This window comes from Dipodomys merriami, unplaced genomic scaffold, assembly GCF_024711535.1.
Source record: "Dipodomys merriami isolate MVZ:Mamm:240054 unplaced genomic scaffold, mDipMer1.0.p SCAF_16, whole genome shotgun sequence".
NCBI classification, from domain to species: domain Eukaryota; kingdom Metazoa; phylum Chordata; class Mammalia; order Rodentia; family Heteromyidae; genus Dipodomys; species Dipodomys merriami.
Window position 1 is genome coordinate 14,956,531 of NW_027202937.1, and position 16,448 is coordinate 14,972,978.

The window sequence follows — 16,448 nt, forward strand, 5'->3', positions numbered from 1 at the left end:
AGTTGGTAATATCCCAGACATGTGCTTAGAAAAGTGAAGATGATGTGACTGGGGGTCTTGGAAGTGAAGAACAAGCTGTAGAAAAACAATTTTGTATTAAGACAGTTAACTGGGCCAGGTGCTGCTGAAATTCTAGTTTTCCAGAAGGCTAAGGTCTGAGGGTTGTAGTTGGAAGCCTACCCTATTTCCAGTTATCTCATCTCGTCTCATCTCATCTTATCTCTAATTATCAAAAAGTAGAAAATGGGGCTGTGGCTCAAGTGGTAGAGTGCCAGGCTTGAGTGAAAAAAGGTTAAGGGATAGTGCCCAGGTCCTGAGTTCAAGACCCATCAATCACCTCCACTGCAAGCTAGGCATAGCGTTGCACACCTAGCTTGCATCTGTAAACTCAAGGGCCCAGGAAGATCTCAAGTTCAAGGCCAGACAAAGTTAGCAAAACAACAAACAAACAAACAAACTATATATATGTATGTATGTATGTTTATATATATAATATATATATATACACTGTGGTGTTTATCAGGTTAAATTGGTGGTAATTTCCTTTCCAAGTTTCTCTATAGCCAGATATTATCAATGTCCTGTCTGCTCTTAGTTGCCATCTGGGATCATGCAATTTATACTAACTTTTGCTTTTTAAAGAGAAAGAATAATTCGAACATTCAAAATGAATAAATTTATTTAACTTTGTTTAATAACACCCAAGTTAATCTATGGGAGAAACTAACAATTGATGAATATAAATTTTAGCATAACATCTGCTGAGGGAATATGGATGACACAGGAAAAAGTAAACATTTCATCAAACTTTAGTTACATCAGTTAACATCAATTGAAAATTCATTTATGCACCAGACATTCTTAGGGAGCATTACATATATAAGTCCTTAGTGATGACCTTAGGTGGGTAATGTTATCATACCTCAATTTTTTTTTTCAGATGAGAAAAGTGAATTTCAAGTCTAAGTCAAAAGTAGATCTGACAACACCAGATTCACAGATTTCACTCTTTCTGTATGGGTTTGCAGATCCTCCCAACCCTGGATAATTTATCTGCTGAAAGCTGCTTCCTGGCATTGTCAATAGCTCAGTTTGCCAATACATCCATCTCAGGCTCCCTAATTTCTATCCACCACCCCAGAGACTAACCTATTGCTTGTTCACTGGGTGAATGAATATCCCTTAAAAACGTACCAAAGATAATCTGCTACTTTAGAGGTTCAGACATAGGCTTCTTTAAAATGCTGTTTATGATCTATACAATTCCCAGTAGGAACCCTAGGCTCTGGATGGAGTTTTCAGGATGAAGAAAAGGAAATTTTAATTTTCAGAGAAAATAGTAAGTGGATCACTTACTGTCAGAGTATCTTGCTCTAGGAGTTGCTATGCTCTAGGAGTTGCTATTTGCCGAGATGATCTAAAACAAAAAGTGAAACAAAAAAAAACTCCACTTAGATTCAGAGTTTTCCTAGACATGCATTTTCTTTTCCTTTCTTTTTCTTCATTCCTTTCATTTTTTCCTTTTCTTTTTTTCTTTTCTATTAAAACTCAGATCCAAAATAACCCACTAGCTCCTGCAGAGCAAAATTTCTTGCTCTTCTTAGGTCCAGTTGCAAATCCCGTGATCTGAAGGATGATGGTTTCAGGGTATGAAATCAGTCCTGTTTCTTGTCAACTAAGGAAGGTAAGCAGAGGTGCTGAAAATGGGGTTAGATGAGCAGATTAAACTCTTCACCTTCTGTATGAAGTCATTTGAAACACTGGTTAGGACTCACAGTCAATTTTGGGAAGAGTTCAAGCCCCACCCTGTTTTACAGAGACTGGAGAAGCTAACACGCATATGTTATTTAAAACTACCAGGTGTTAGATCTTCACGAAATGCTGAAAATCACGTGGACTGGGTTAGAAAGTATTTAAAAGGTGTCTCCTCAGGAGACCTCGTGGCGCAACGGTAGCGCGTCTGACTCCAGATCAGAAGGTTGCGTGTTCAAATCACGTCGGGGTCAAACGTTTTAGAGTAGGAAGAGTTGAGTTCAGGTCCGTACAGAAAGAAAAAAAAAGGCCGTGCAGTCACTTTCCCAGAGGGTCCTCATTTACAGTACCTAACTCAAAATACTCAGCAGTGAGTATTCTCGGGAAAAGAAACTGCTCATTACCTGGCTTATAACACCTTAATGATAACAATGAGTTTATATATGTTTATATTTATACATTTATATTTATTTATATTTATATATCCTCCAACAGATTATGAATTAACATTTTGCATCATGGAAGAAAGGAAGACATTTATTTCTTCAGAAGAGATATTCTGTTATTTTGTATGATTTACGGTGACTTAAAACAAGGTCTTTGCGATATCAGAGATGTTTTGTGATTGAGGTGAAAATGTCCACAAAACACACAGGTGTGTGTCTAATGTATTTGTGCACTGGAGAAGTGTATCCCAAATTGTATTCCCTTTTTCTTCCGTTTCTTTCCTTTCTTTCTTTCTTTCTTTCTTTCTTTCTTTCTTTCTTTCTTTCTTTCTTTCTTTCTTTCTTTCTTTCCTCCCTCCCTTCTTTCTTCCCTCCCTCCCTCCCTTCTTTCTTTCTTTCTTTCTTTCTTTCTTTCTTTCTTTCTTTCTTTCTTTCTTTCTTTCTCTTTCCTTCCTTCCTTCCTTCTTTCTTTTCCCGCTTTCTCTCTCTTTTTCTCCTCTCCCCCTCTCCCTCCCTCCCTCCCCCCTACCTCTCTCCCTTCCTCCCTTCCTCCCTTCCTCTCTTCTTTCCTTCTGGGACTTGAACTCTGAGCGTGGGCCCAGTACCTAAGCCCCTTTTTCTCAACCACAGCATCAGTTCTGGCTTTTTCTGTCATTAATTGGAAATAAGAGTCTTACTCCTGCCCTGACTGGTTGACAATCGGGATCCTCAGATCTCTCTCTTCTGAATAGCTACGATTATAGATCTGAGCCACCGGCACCTAGCCCTTTTCTATTTCTTATAAGCATTTCCTTAGTAGTGTACTCCCATGGGCATGACATAAAAATGATATATTGCTTTGGAACAAAAGCAGGACAATTACACAATTTAAAAACAAAAACAAGAACTGGTAAACCAAAGAACAGTTAAATAAAAGATAACCAAGCGTGCTTGCTGCAGTAGCAGAGTGGCGCAGCGGAAGCGTGCTGGGCCCATAACCCAGAGGTCGATGGATCGAAACCATCCTCTGCTAGGGGCGGTTCTTTTTGACTGTATTTTCTCATGAACCACTTCAAGGCAACGAGTTACTGTGTAGTACTTTCCCAAGAGCAAAAGTTTGTATGTACATATATGTGCATGCTCAGGGATTTGTGTGTTGTATTGGATTAAGTTACAGGTCTATCCCTAAAAGAGTGATATTTGAGCAAAGTAAAAGGGATCCAAGTGATGGTTGGAAGTAAAGGGTAACTTAAAGAAAATTTAATGTATATCAACAAAGAGCAAATTGGCCTAGTTTGTATTATGAGCATTTCTTTCTGTTTTGTATAAAATGAAATCTCTACAAGTAAAATTTAAATAATACATAGGAGTTTTACAGTGCATTGTGGAACGTTAATTACAAAATTAAAGTTTCTCGAGCCAGCCAGGAGTCGAACCTAGAATCTTCTGATCCGTAGTCAGACGCGTTATCCATTGCGCCACTGGCCCACCTTGAAGGTTATGTGGAATGGTAAAGGTAATTAAGAACTATAGCACCGTAAAGGTTAATTGTTGTATCTGATTTGTTTACCCATCATTATCAGGATTTTGAGCACAAGGGCACTTGAGAGCTACAACCAAAAAATTCTCTTCTTTACTCACACGTAGCTTTTCCTTGTGGAGTTATTGTTTAGATACAAAGTAACTGATAATTCCCTAAAGACAGGGATCTGAGGCCACAACGGGTGACCAAAGAACACACCTCGTAGTCGGCAGGATTCGAACCTGCGCGGGGGGACCCCAATGGATTTCTAGTCCATCGCCTTAACCACTCGGCCACGACTACAACCTACTGTCCTTTCTTCCCATGCTCTATATGTTACCATTGCATTTTCTAACCTGCCTCTTCTTTAATTAGGGATTTACTAAGAATTAGATTACGGAGAGTTTAACTTGCGGTAGTGCCGGTGGCTCACGCCCGTAATCGTAGGTAGTATGGAGGGTGATATCTGATTATAGCGATTCAAAGCCAGACGGAAAAGTTCGTGAGACTCTGATCTCCAATAAACTACTTAGAAAAAGACGGACGTAGTACCCCAGCTCGTGGTAGAGAGCTAGCCTTGAGCACAAAGAGGCTCTGGGTCAGTGCCCAGGCCCAGAGTTGAAGCCACATGACCAGCAAAATAATCAGAGTATTATTATTAAACTCCAAGTATATGTGTGGTAAACAGAATTTTCTAGGTCCTTTCTAGAAAACAAATCAGCAATACATTCCAAGAACTTTTCACTGTGTAGGAAATTTGCCCTAAGACAATATTATGGCAAGAATTCCCTTTATCTTCATATACTCAGTCGGGTACTTGCAGTATAGTAAAAATACAACAAATATTCACTTCATTGTTATTTCAAAATTCAGAATTTAAAATAAGAAAGAATCCATATCTACCAAATATTCTATAGAAAAATTCTACCTCCTGCTTCTTAATATGGTTCTAAATTTTTTAGTCAGCAGACAATTCCTCTGAGTAAATTGGACAGTAAGAGATATTTCTGAGGGTCAAATTCTTTTCACTTTACAGCTTTTTCTAAGGAGAGAATAATATATTAAATATATATACAAAGATAGACTCCAAAGCAAGTATGAGGCTTAGGCTGCGCCTTGCTCCCAAGATAATAACTTTTTGTTGCATAGAACAGTAGCTTTCAGGATATGCCTTGCCCAGAGTCACTCTATTTGATGAAACAGTAATTTGCTTCATTTTGAGTTCAAATGATGAGGCAAAATCAATCTATATTTTTGTTGTACACGTTAAAGAAAACTATCTGTCCTGCAGAAACCATGGAACAGATTGACAAATTATTTATGAAAATTAAAGATTGCCACCTACAAACTTGTCAAAGTAAACTAAGAACACATAGACCCATATGAGTAAAAGGAAACCCATGAACTTGTTGAACATGCTACACCCAGGAATGACATAAGGCTTTCAGTCATTTGTAAGGAGGGATAACTAACGCTGAAGTATCCACTTAAGCTGGCTGCAGATTATCAGGGTAAGTGTCAAGAACTAATAGGTTGACCCCAGGGCTTTCAGCTAGGCTCCACCCCCTTTGTTTCGCTTAACTCATGGAATTGTTATTTTCTGAATTCAGTAAGCTTGAAATCAACTTTGTTACGGGAACCAGCCCTGCACTTTGAACCAACATTGCCACTTGCCTTAGATTTTGGACACTACCAGGTCTTTCAGTTCTATGACTAAGTTCCTCCTGTTAATATCTTATCTAATCACTAGCAGTGATTCTGCATCAGTACCGCCTATCTGCTCTAGCCATCAACAAGATCTTTTTAAATGCCTTTAACCTTTGAAGCACTTTAACCTTTCAGAACCAGCCTAGAGCCTGTATTGTGAAGTGTAATAAGTAATCTCAGAGTCCGTATTAATAAGATTGGAATAAAAGAACTTAGTTTCCAATTGGCTTCTGGCTAAAGAGCACAGTTAGCAGAATATGGCTAATTAATGACAACGAAATTGATGCAGCTTGTAAATTTGCTGTTATTAAATATATTCTGACATTGTGGAAAGACACAAGTGTAGTTCACTCATGACACCTAGGAATTAAACATTTGTGAAACTATGCTATTAACACTACAATATCTCCCTTTTTTCTCCCTGTGTATGTGAGAGTGTATGTGTGAGTGTGTGTATTAGAAAGTATATAGGGGATTCTGGTTTCATGGCTACAATGAATAGAAGAGTTAGGGATACTTGATAAATCACTCTCGTGTACAATGTAGAAAAAAAACGTGTCTCCACTCCAGGCTTTTCTTTGGAGCTTCATAATACTGGATTGTTCCAGTGGTTTCTTCTTGTCTATTCATGGACATCATAAAAGCAACACATTCAAAAAGGAATGTTCTAGCCTTCCCCTCAAACTTCATTCTCCTTCCAGTTTTTGTATAAGATTCAGGATTGTTTGTATAGGACTTCAGATTCCAGAGTTAAAGTCCTAGAACTCTTGGCTTTTCCCCTCTTTGACTCTCTCCTTCCTAGATCTTCAAGTCATTCTAATTATTTCTCAAATTAGATTTTCCTTCTCTGCCTCAAGCCTGTTTTCTCAGATCACATTCTCACAGTTTCTTGCGATAGCTTCTGAGAAGTCTTTTGGCTTCTAGTCCCTGATTCTTTATTATTTCAAATATTTTATTTGGAGCATAGTCATCTGTCATAACACATTTACAGGTACTTTTCATTCAGTGGAGAGCAAAAAAATACATGTTACCACACTCAGGAATTTCTAAACAGTTCCAGAAGTAAGAATAAACTTGAGTACTGAGTAGTCTACCCATTTTAGTTCATAGGAAGGTGTACTAGATCTAGTCCACAAATGTTTTAAATGCTAATTTGCTAACTGCTGATTCTGCTTCTGTAAACTTGCTTACGCTGGCACTGACCCTTCCCTTCCCAAAAATGAGTTAAGAAGTTTCAGGGACCAGATGTCGGCCCTAGGACAAGGTCAGTGGTTGTAGATAAAGAACAGACAGTACGTGTTCCTCAGTTCCCATTTAGAAATTCCCCAGACAGGACCTTGAGATAACGACCACCTGGCAAGACCACAAGCTGAGCCAAGTGTCAACCAATCATGGGCCTGTAACCATGTAAACCCCCCCTTAAACCAACCATGGGCCAGTCATTTTACAAAGAGTGTTACAAAATTTCCCGCGTGGCAAGGTGATTGTTGGGTATATGATGACCTTTAAATGGACCAATCATGGGATGCTTTGTGTTATACATTAATCTCGTGGTTTTTGCCTTTAAAAGAAGGCTTGTAACCGCTGCTCGGGGCTCCCTGTCTGCTCGGGACAGAGTCCGATTGCGCAAACGTCAAATAAACTCCTCTTGCTTATTGCATCTCCCGGCCTGGAGTCTGAGTTTTCTGGGGCGCCCTCTTGTTGACGAAAGTATCCTAGGGGGCTAGGGTCTTTCAAAAATTAGTTTGTATTGAAACGACTCTGTCTGTATGATTGGTTTTGGAAGCCCTAGCAATTTAATCCTTTGTTTGCTCTCTCCCATCTTAGAAGACAGGAAGCTCTATTTTTTTTTTTTTTGAGAGAGAATGAATACCAGCTAGTAGCTGAGCTGTGTGCCCAATCACTGAGACAAGTTTTGCTCGTTTATTCAGACAGAGCATCTGCATGTGGAGACCGGGAGATCAAGTCTCAAATTAGACCATTGGAGTACATGGTTTAAGAATATTTGGGGGGGTGGGGGAGGGAGGGGGCTGGGAAGGTGGCTCAGTGGTAGAGTGCTTGCCTTGCACGCATGAGGCCCTGGGTTCGGGTGCTGTGGCTTAAGTGGTAGAGCACAAGCCTTGAGCTGAAGAGCTGAGGGACAGTGCCCAGGCCCAGAGTTCAGGCACCATGACTGGCAAAAAAAAAAAAAAAAAAAAGAATATTTGTGGGTTGAGGAGCTGGGAAAGGTAATTGGACTTACAAGTCAGAGTTGTTAGCTACTGACAATGAAAAGCACCATAACTAAGAACAGGTGACATCTAATGGGTTTATTCTAGAACAAAGAACAGGTAGTTTATTCATGTTTTCCTTGTGTTTCAAGAGCAATAGACAGGGGAGGGTCTTTAGGCTGGGAAGTAGTGATTTCCAAACTTTCCCCTGTGTCATAACCACGTAGAAGTTTGCTTAAAACACGTGCAGCTTCCGATCCAGTAGGTGACCGAAAAATTGAATTTCTACATTCCCTGCTGCTGTTGAGCCCAGGAGGATTTCCTGAGAATCGCTGAGCTGGAGTGCAGAAAAGAGCCAAGAATGTAACATATATTGTCTGTTTGTTGGGGCTGCTTGGAGTGGCCTCAAGGGGAGATGGGAAGGGGCATGGATTCTAACTAGGTAGTGAGGGCTTTGGGCAGATATGCCACTCAAGGTAGGCTTTTAGGCCCTTCAGGTGAAAAATGCTGCTAGCATTCAGATAGGGTTGAGTGGTTATGGGAAGATTGGAAGCCTCCAGAAGAAGTGTAATGAACTTGAACATGGAAGAAAAGTAATATGCGAACGTCATAACCATTTCTTTTAGTTCTTCTTCACTTCAAATATCAAAGCAATACATCCATGATTTTTGTCAAAACAGTAAAAAAAAAAATTGGGCAGGTTGAAAGATTTAAGAAATAATGAAATTTCCTTGTATGGACCATTAGGATTTGGGACTCAGTGTTGAATGTGGTAAAATTCTTTATTTTTGTCATCAAAGTCTTAATGAGGCTGTGAGTGGTGAGGAGAGAAAGAAGTCATAGTAAAGAAAACTTTAGACCTAGAGATGGACAAAGAAAAGTCATTTTGAGTCCTTTAATTAGCAGTGAAAAAAGGTTAGGGACTGTGACCTCGTGGCGCAACGGTAGCGCGTCTGACTCCAGATCAGAAGGTTGCGTGTTCAAATCACGTCGGGGTCAAAGGGTGTTTCTGTTTTGGGCAGGGATTGACTGGTAAGCAATAAAACTAGTTGCTTTTTACTTTGAGGTATGTTTACTTCCTCGTAAAGTAAGACTAAGAATCGAGGCTGTGAAAAATTTTCTAAACCAGGGTATTTGCTGTCAACAAGACAAATCTCACTTCCCTTTTCATCTGTGGACTGGCTGCTGGGATTCTTAGAGATAAACCAGGCACCGCTGGTTCCTCCCTAATTACTCCAGAGACTGAGACTTGAAGATTGAGGCTTGAAGCCAGCTGGGGCAGAGAAATTCAAACAAAAAAACAAAAGCGGAAGTGGAACTGTGGCTCCAGTTACAGATCGAACAAAAAACAAACAAAAACAAAAACAAAAAACCCACCTAGGGACAAAATAAATACAACAAATGAATAAACAGAGACAACACCTTGGCTAGTACATCTCTTGCCACCCCTTAAAAAAAATAAATGTAGTTAAAAAATTCAACCAAGGATCTCAATGAATTTATTGTTCCTAATATGTAACCAGTGAAGCTTATTTCCATGTTGATTTTATATGGAGTAATTCATAAGCACTTGGAGGACAAATTAGAAAATGACAAAATGTAGTAACATCTTCCAGAAATTATTCCATGACACAGTTTTCACTGTCCCCTTAAATCTTCTTCCCCCCCCCCCCTTTTAACTAGATGGTATTCCTTTTCCATTCCTTTTTCTTGCACCCAGGGTCTTCTAAATGTACCTGTAGCGCCCTCACCTGGTTTGAGTTCTAGGACAAGCAGATATTGGATCCAGAAAATACCAAGTAAGGCCAACAATAAACAACACATAATTGTTGAATAACAAACCAAATCTTGCACCTGTAATCTTCAGGAGTAATCTTTTCCGAATGTCTTAAAGATACTAAAGACATACTCGAACACATCAGTCTGATTTAACCCCTTATTTTCTTCTTTCAGTTGTAGTGTTTGTTCTAAGAGCATTGTTCTCTGCTTTTCTCCCAACAGCGCATGGATATTTGTTGCACAAACGTCATGCTTGTGTCCATTGCTGACTCTACTCTTCCTTCCCCTGTTATTTCCATGACTTGTTTTTCTGTTCACCTGGAAGTTCAGCCTCATTAGTGCTAGGATTACAAGCATGCATCACCAGGTTTGGATTTAAGATCACTTACGTTCTTCTCCTCTGACAGGTGTTAAAAATGCCAAGACAGATTTTATTCAAGTGATTGAAGTAGAGGAAAAACTTTCGGTATGAAACTTAATTCAACTTCCAATAATAGCGAGGAAAATTGGGCTTTTATAGACAATAGGTGAGGAGAAGGAAGGGCAATGAGTGGAAAATTACAAAGAGGAACTTGATTAGACCAAAACAAGGTTTTATGAAGCCTAAGCTAAGAAGGGCACTCAGGGAAACCTGATTAAAGTTTGGTCACTAAGGAAGTCTGTCAGTATTATACCTTCAGGGTCTCTTTCCTCTCAATCACGCCCTCACACGACTTTGTGACAAGGATCAAATGACTTGAACTGTGAGGATAAAGGTTCTAGATTGTTTGTTTGTTTGTTTGGTTGGTTGGTTTTTTTATTTTTCCCTACCTGTGGTAGGCATGGAATTTACGGCCTTTAGCAGGTTAGGCAGGAGGAACTCTTCCATGGGATTATGTACCTAACACCAGGATTTCAATTTTGAAAAGCTATAGATTCCCCAGACAAGTAACATTAAACTCATAATATGAATCTGATTAGTGAGAGTTCATCTCAGTGAATTTGTTCCACTAATGAAACCGTGGTCCAGACCACAGCTGACCTAGCACTCAAGTCTGAGAGGCTGACTACCTCAATAATGCCATTTTTATTCTGTCGTACATGATTGTCTATGTTTCGGTTTTCTGTATACTCTTCTGTTATCATCAGCAGTTGACAAATTGAAATTAAAATTTGAGGAAGTAGTGTATATTATAGGAATTATTTTTAGGTTTCACACAAAAATATTTTGGAGATTGGAGAGTTTGGAGATTCTAAGAATAGGTCATGTTAAGATGTTGAATAGCTACTATTTGCATGGTACTGAAGATATGTTTCTAACAGAAATAAAAATATTTGTAGAAATGTTTTATGATCGATTTAACATAGAGTAATTATAAGAAGATACTATGATCTAGTACACACATTTCATTTTATTAAGCAGGTTGCTTTTTTGTTTTTAATTTTTCTCATTTATATTTCTTAAATTATTTTCCCCCAATGGGCTTTAATAGACACCTTTAAATTTTACTGAGTAATGACCTACACTCATGACTCAGGTTTTACAAATAAGAGCTTAGAGCTCTCAGAGCTTCTTCTTTTTTTTTTTTTTTAAGTAGAGGCAATCTTTTTTCCTCATTGCTGGATAATGGTTTTCGATGTGTTGGCTTTTTTCTCCAAGCCAACTGAAGTAATCAAAAACAAGAGTCCTATCTCTTGTTTATTTATTTCCGAGTACCATGTTGGCTTTCCTTCCTAACTGATACAGTGACTGCAGCAACTAGGAGGTCATTTTCTCCAGGGTCATATGCAATTACAATATCTAAGAACCAGAATTTTCAGATTTCTTACTTTGTCATCCTCTCTTCTAACGACTGTACCTTGTTAAACTTTGTTCTCAGTAGACGATCTTTACCCCAAAATACATTAAATTGGTCTTTCAGAGGATGGAGAGTATTTTGATTTGGTATTTCAATCGAAATAGCTTGCATCTTAAGTGAGAGATTTGGAGGATGAGGAAAGATACTTTTATATATTGATAATTACTAGATGTTAGTATATTTTCAACTTTCTTGTGAAGTAAAATCCCATAGAACAAATTACATTCACATTTCACTAGTAATTTGAAAATAATGTACATGAACTACATTAGGATAAATAAGGAGACACCAACAAGTGAGCATTGGTGGTTCAGTGGTAGAATTCTCGCCTGCCACGCGGGAGGCCCGGGTTCGATTCCCGGCCAATGCAGCTTAATTTTCTTCCAAGGTAAGCATTTTCAGTGCTGTTCTGAGATCCTGAAATGACTGCAGTAATCAGCATGCCATGAGTGTTTCAATAGTCTAAAGCAGTTTATAACGAGCTCCGTAGAATTGTATCCTCGGCTGATTGTGGCTTTTTGCAGGGAGAATTCTAAATCGCTGACATTTTGAAACGTAGTAACGATGTACATCAAGAATACAATTATTAGACAAAAAAAATATTAGATTGCTGACAACGATAACATAGAACCTACAACTGAAAGGCATCTCCACCAGCGAAGCAGAGTGGCGCAGCGGAAGCGTGCTGGGCCCATAACCCAGAGGTCGATGGATCGAAACCATCCTCTGCTAGCCCTTTTATCCTTTCTTTAAAAGGACAACGGTTGGTTTCACAGACACTTGAAATTTGGCGCGACGAAGCCTACAATTTGTGTAGTCTTCAGTAACGGTAAGTTTTATTAAGTATGTTTTGAGAGTGTTTTCAGATTTCACTTCGGGGTTGACATTTGCTTTTCATAGTCTTTATCTATCATATTTCCTAAAGTCTTTATGCATGGAGTTTTGCTGTTAGCTATGATGCGTTTAGTTATCTCAGTCGTCAAAATCTTGACCTTATCTTATAATGAGATAAACACTCCGGAACTGTTATTACATTGTTAAAACAAATGAAGATAAGGTTTTTTATAAAGGAAACATTTGACTTCTCTTGGGATTATATCCAGACAGATTAACATCAGTTTGTAGTCGTGGCCGAGTGGTTAAGGCGATGGACTTGAAATCCATTGGGATCTTCCCGCGCAGGTTCGAATCCTGCCGACTACGGCTTGGTGTTTTCTTTACATGTATCGGAATCATGATCTCAGGCTCTGTTTAAAGCATGCGTAGTGTTCTTCTGCTGTTACTTTTATCCGTCAAATTGGAAACAAGGATTTTATTCTTTTTAAGGGAAGCAGACGCTGAGAAATCTTAGTAACTGTCTTTGGAAATCACTCTACCCTAGGATTTTCCGAGACATCTAAAGATTCTGGAAACGTCATGCTGTTTTGCTTTCAAATCTTGAATTGCTCTCTCCCTATTCGAAATCTAATTCATGTCTAACTTCCAAAATCTTCCCTTTCACTTCTCCTTTCTGATATTCTCCCAAGAATTTTGATACATCCAGTGCATCACTATTCTACTCATGAGTTTATTCGATGTTTTAGAATCAGTATTTCAAACAGAAATTAACAGACCTTCCTTCATCCTGGATTTTTTTCGGAGGTCAGAATTGTTAAAGAGGAGATAAATTTTTAAGACTGTTTTTAGATATTGGGCAAATCTTATTTTAAAACCTTTTCCTATCTAAAATCCACTTGTACTCTTCCTAACACACACACACACACATGCACACACACACTGTTGTTGCAAATAAGAATAAAATAAGTAAAATACAATTTGTTTTAGTAATATTAAAAAATCATTCAATTAATTAATGAAGGTAAGAAAAAAGAAGAAGGTAAAAATTATTTGGGTAAAAATTATATAGGTGCAAAATTTCATTTTATTCCTGAAATTACTAGTAAATTCTTAGTGTCTGGATTTTAGGTCTTTTCCTTTTGAAAAGATGTATTAACATTTCTTAAATGCTGACACTTTCCTTTATAAGCTTGAAGAGAAGTTCTTGGCCCAGGTTAATCAAGCGAATGTACTTTTGATTTTGTGAAGGACTTTCTAAGTATATGTATGTGAACAGAACCAAATCAACCTGATCATTTTCATTCTGTGCACAGCAATTACTGTTCTTGTTAAATATTTTCAAAAGCACCTTGGTGTGCTTGGCCCCATGGTGTAATGGTTAGCACTCTGGACTTTGAATCCAGCGATCCGAGTTCAAATCTCGGTGGGACCTGTGTAAAGTTTTAGTGCATTTGATTATGCACTTACATAGTCCTTTATAGATTCGAATTATAAATAGTCCTTCTATAACCTCACCCCCTTCTTTGACCTGAAAGATCTGGCTTCGTTTTTCTCTTCATTTTTGGAAACCAAAGGTACCCAGTTTTTTTTTTTTTTAAAATCGTCCAGACTTGGATATTTAAGAAGGCATCCTTCATATTCTGGACTGTTCAATAAGTTCGAGTTTCATGAATTTTGAGCATGAGTTTTGTCTACACCACTTTGTTTTTGTTTTTGCTTTTGTTTTTGTTTTTCTTTTAAAGGATGGGATCTTTTTGAAGGTTCTGGTATCTGAGATACAACAGGTAATATTTTTACATTTAAAACCTATACTTTACTAAAATATATACAATGGAATTCTATGCTTCCATCAGAAAGAATAACACTGCCCTGTTCGTTAGGAAATGGAAAGACTTGGAAAAAAATTACTAAGTGAAGTAAGCCAGACCCAAAGAAACATAGGTCTCTTGGGTTTCCCTTATTTGCAATAACCAGTATACATCTAGGATAATCTTATCAGAGGAGCAGAAAAGCTCAAAAGCTATGTACCACATAAATGATGCCAAGCAAAATGAACCCCAAGATATGGACACGAGGTTTTTCTTTGTTGTTGTTGTTTTTTATATACCATGTGCTTTTTGTTGTTGTTTCTTTTCTATGTTCTTCTCCCTATGATATATCCCCTGTTGTCACTGTATTTGAATTTGGTACCCTACATCTTGTATACACATTTATCTAATTTTGGTGGAGATGAAAGGGAGTAACAAAATGCTGAAACAAGGACACAGGATGACCCATTGCAACAATGGGTCACAAGACACTATGTTGGAAATAATCTTTACAACTTTGGAGGATAACAGGGGACTGGAGGGATAGTGGGAGAACCACAAGAGAGGGGGTAACAATGTACTCATTGCCTTCCTCATGTAACTGTAACCCCTCTGTACAACATCTTTACAATAAAATAAAAGTAAAAATGTATAGTTCACTAAAATGTCAAGACATTTTACGATTTATATTTTACTGCTTCCAGAAAGCTTTATGTTTCATGGCCCGGGGTGTAATGGCTAGCCCTGTAGACTTTGTGTTCAGTAACCTGAATTCCAATCTCTGTGGGACCTGCTGTAGTTCAGATGACTCACCCATGAGCAGGGACCATTCTCAGCTCTGCTCATTTTTCCTTCTCAACTCCTAGATCTCATTTCTGACATAAATGGTCAGTATGGGACCACTAACATTTTATTAAAATCCTCTTCCTGAAGCCTTTTGTCTTTTGAAACCCCTTTGAAATGTATTTTCAGATGCAAGAATATATGCCAGAATTGTAGTGATAAACATACACATATCTCTACATAGCTATATATCTATATATTTACATATATTGCCTATAATGTAATGGTTAACACTCAGGATTCCAAATTCAGGAATTTGAATCCAAACCTCTTTGGGACCTCAGTAACGTGTTAGTGTTCCCTTATCTTCATTCTCCCATACACACCTGCCAGGATTTCCAATTCTACAAGTTAATTTTGCCCCACTTTCCTGGAACCTATTTAAAAGGCTCAACTGGCTTTTAAACACTAACAGTACCCTGTGTATTTGGTAGCTTCATCAAAACACCAAAATAAACGGAAGGTGTGTTACCACAGCTTATTTAGAAGATAAAGTAGTCTGCGATTCCTTCAGTAACCATCCAGCTAGAGTCATGAACTTCGAATTTCAGCGGATTCATCTCGGGGTTTGGTTATCTTGCCCTCAAGTTTGCTCCAAATCTTTGGTCTGACATTCGGAACCAATCACGGCTTTGATTGGTTGTGTCGCCCTGCGTTCCATCTCTTCAACCAGCAAATCCTTTAGACGTCTCAGAGAGGTTTATGTTTAAAAGGTCTCGCGTCCTAGAGTAGGCTCCTACTTAAAAGCATCCCAGATGCAACCTGTTTAACGACGGAATCAATCAATACACGTGTAGGAAAAAGAATCCAATTTGATTAAAAAAATGAAATTAGTCACAAGCTCCATTTTTTCCTCATTAAATCTTCCCACTTCCCTTAGTAAGATGATGAGTCCCCGCGTCCTCGCAGTGTCCGCTTTTTCTTTTCTTTTTAAAAAATGAAATTAACAAGGCCCTTTATAGAAAGTCATTGTACAATCAATAAAGCCACGAGATAGAGCGACAGAAATTGACAAAACTCTTGCCTAAGAAAGAAATTAAAAGGAAAAAAATGTAACATAAAGCCACAGATAGGCTGTCCCAGGCAGCACCCCCACAGATGACGAGGTGGCCGAGTGGTTAAGGCGATGGACTGCTAATCCATTGTGCTCTGCACGCGTGGGTTCGAATCCCATCCTCGTCGGTTGGTAGGATTTTAATCTTCACCACTTATATAACCCCATGAGCTTTTATACTTTGCACAAACTCAGCCAACAGCTGCTCTGTGCTCACGCGAACCTCCGGACTAGGTGGGAAGTTTTCCCCAGCATGCCACCTCTCCTCAACTAAGGAAGTGATCGATGATGATGCTGGGGAATCATTTGAATTTGGGTCTCCACTTGTTTCTCACACTTCCACGTTAGCAACTGTAGTCCAGATCATTGAGATGGTCCTAGCCCATGTCCCAGTTGTAATTCAAATCCTCTTTACCTTTGAGATTCCAGGCACAGTTACATCCAAAACCTTTTGTCTTAATGCATTATATCACATTATCTGCCAAATATCCTTCCACCCCCTCTCCTTTCCTCCCTTGATCTCTTTTTGTTCCTTCTACTTGAAGAACATGTCCCCACTAGCAAATCCTGCAAGACCCAGATCAAATGCTTAGGGCGAATTCAATCATAATTAAATTAACTTTGAAGATCATTCCAGCTGCGATTTCTCTCCATTTTGATTATCTTCTGCCAC

At 38.6% G+C, this 16,448-nt stretch overlaps 10 non-coding genes across 10 annotated transcripts; 8 read left to right on the forward strand and 2 right to left on the reverse strand.

Moving 5' to 3' along the window:
* Positions 1-1,934: 1,934 nt before the first annotated feature.
* Positions 1,935-2,006, forward strand: Trnaw-cca (transfer RNA tryptophan (anticodon CCA)). Its single transcript has one exon. It is a non-coding gene; the product is annotated as a tRNA-Trp (tRNA).
* Positions 2,007-3,138: 1,132 nt separating this feature from the next.
* Positions 3,139-3,210, forward strand: Trnam-cau (transfer RNA methionine (anticodon CAU)). Its single transcript has one exon. It is a non-coding gene; the product is annotated as a tRNA-Met (tRNA).
* Positions 3,211-3,592: 382 nt separating this feature from the next.
* On the reverse strand, positions 3,593-3,665 carry Trnar-acg (transfer RNA arginine (anticodon ACG)). Its single transcript has one exon. It is a non-coding gene; the product is annotated as a tRNA-Arg (tRNA).
* A 255-nt stretch (positions 3,666-3,920) lies between these two features.
* On the reverse strand, positions 3,921-4,002 carry Trnas-aga (transfer RNA serine (anticodon AGA)). Its single transcript has one exon. It is a non-coding gene; the product is annotated as a tRNA-Ser (tRNA).
* Positions 4,003-8,543: 4,541 nt separating this feature from the next.
* On the forward strand, positions 8,544-8,615 carry Trnaw-cca (transfer RNA tryptophan (anticodon CCA)). Its single transcript has one exon. It is a non-coding gene; the product is annotated as a tRNA-Trp (tRNA).
* A 2,917-nt stretch (positions 8,616-11,532) lies between these two features.
* Positions 11,533-11,603, forward strand: Trnag-gcc (transfer RNA glycine (anticodon GCC)). The gene has a single exon. It is a non-coding gene; the product is annotated as a tRNA-Gly (tRNA).
* A 290-nt stretch (positions 11,604-11,893) lies between these two features.
* On the forward strand, positions 11,894-11,965 carry Trnam-cau (transfer RNA methionine (anticodon CAU)). Its single transcript has one exon. It is a non-coding gene; the product is annotated as a tRNA-Met (tRNA).
* Positions 11,966-12,354: 389 nt separating this feature from the next.
* Trnas-uga (transfer RNA serine (anticodon UGA)) lies at positions 12,355-12,436 on the forward strand. Its single transcript has one exon. It is a non-coding gene; the product is annotated as a tRNA-Ser (tRNA).
* Positions 12,437-13,430: 994 nt separating this feature from the next.
* Trnaq-uug (transfer RNA glutamine (anticodon UUG)) lies at positions 13,431-13,502 on the forward strand. The gene has a single exon. It is a non-coding gene; the product is annotated as a tRNA-Gln (tRNA).
* A 2,319-nt stretch (positions 13,503-15,821) lies between these two features.
* On the forward strand, positions 15,822-15,903 carry Trnas-gcu (transfer RNA serine (anticodon GCU)). Its single transcript has one exon. It is a non-coding gene; the product is annotated as a tRNA-Ser (tRNA).
* The last annotated feature ends 545 nt before the right edge of the window (positions 15,904-16,448 follow it).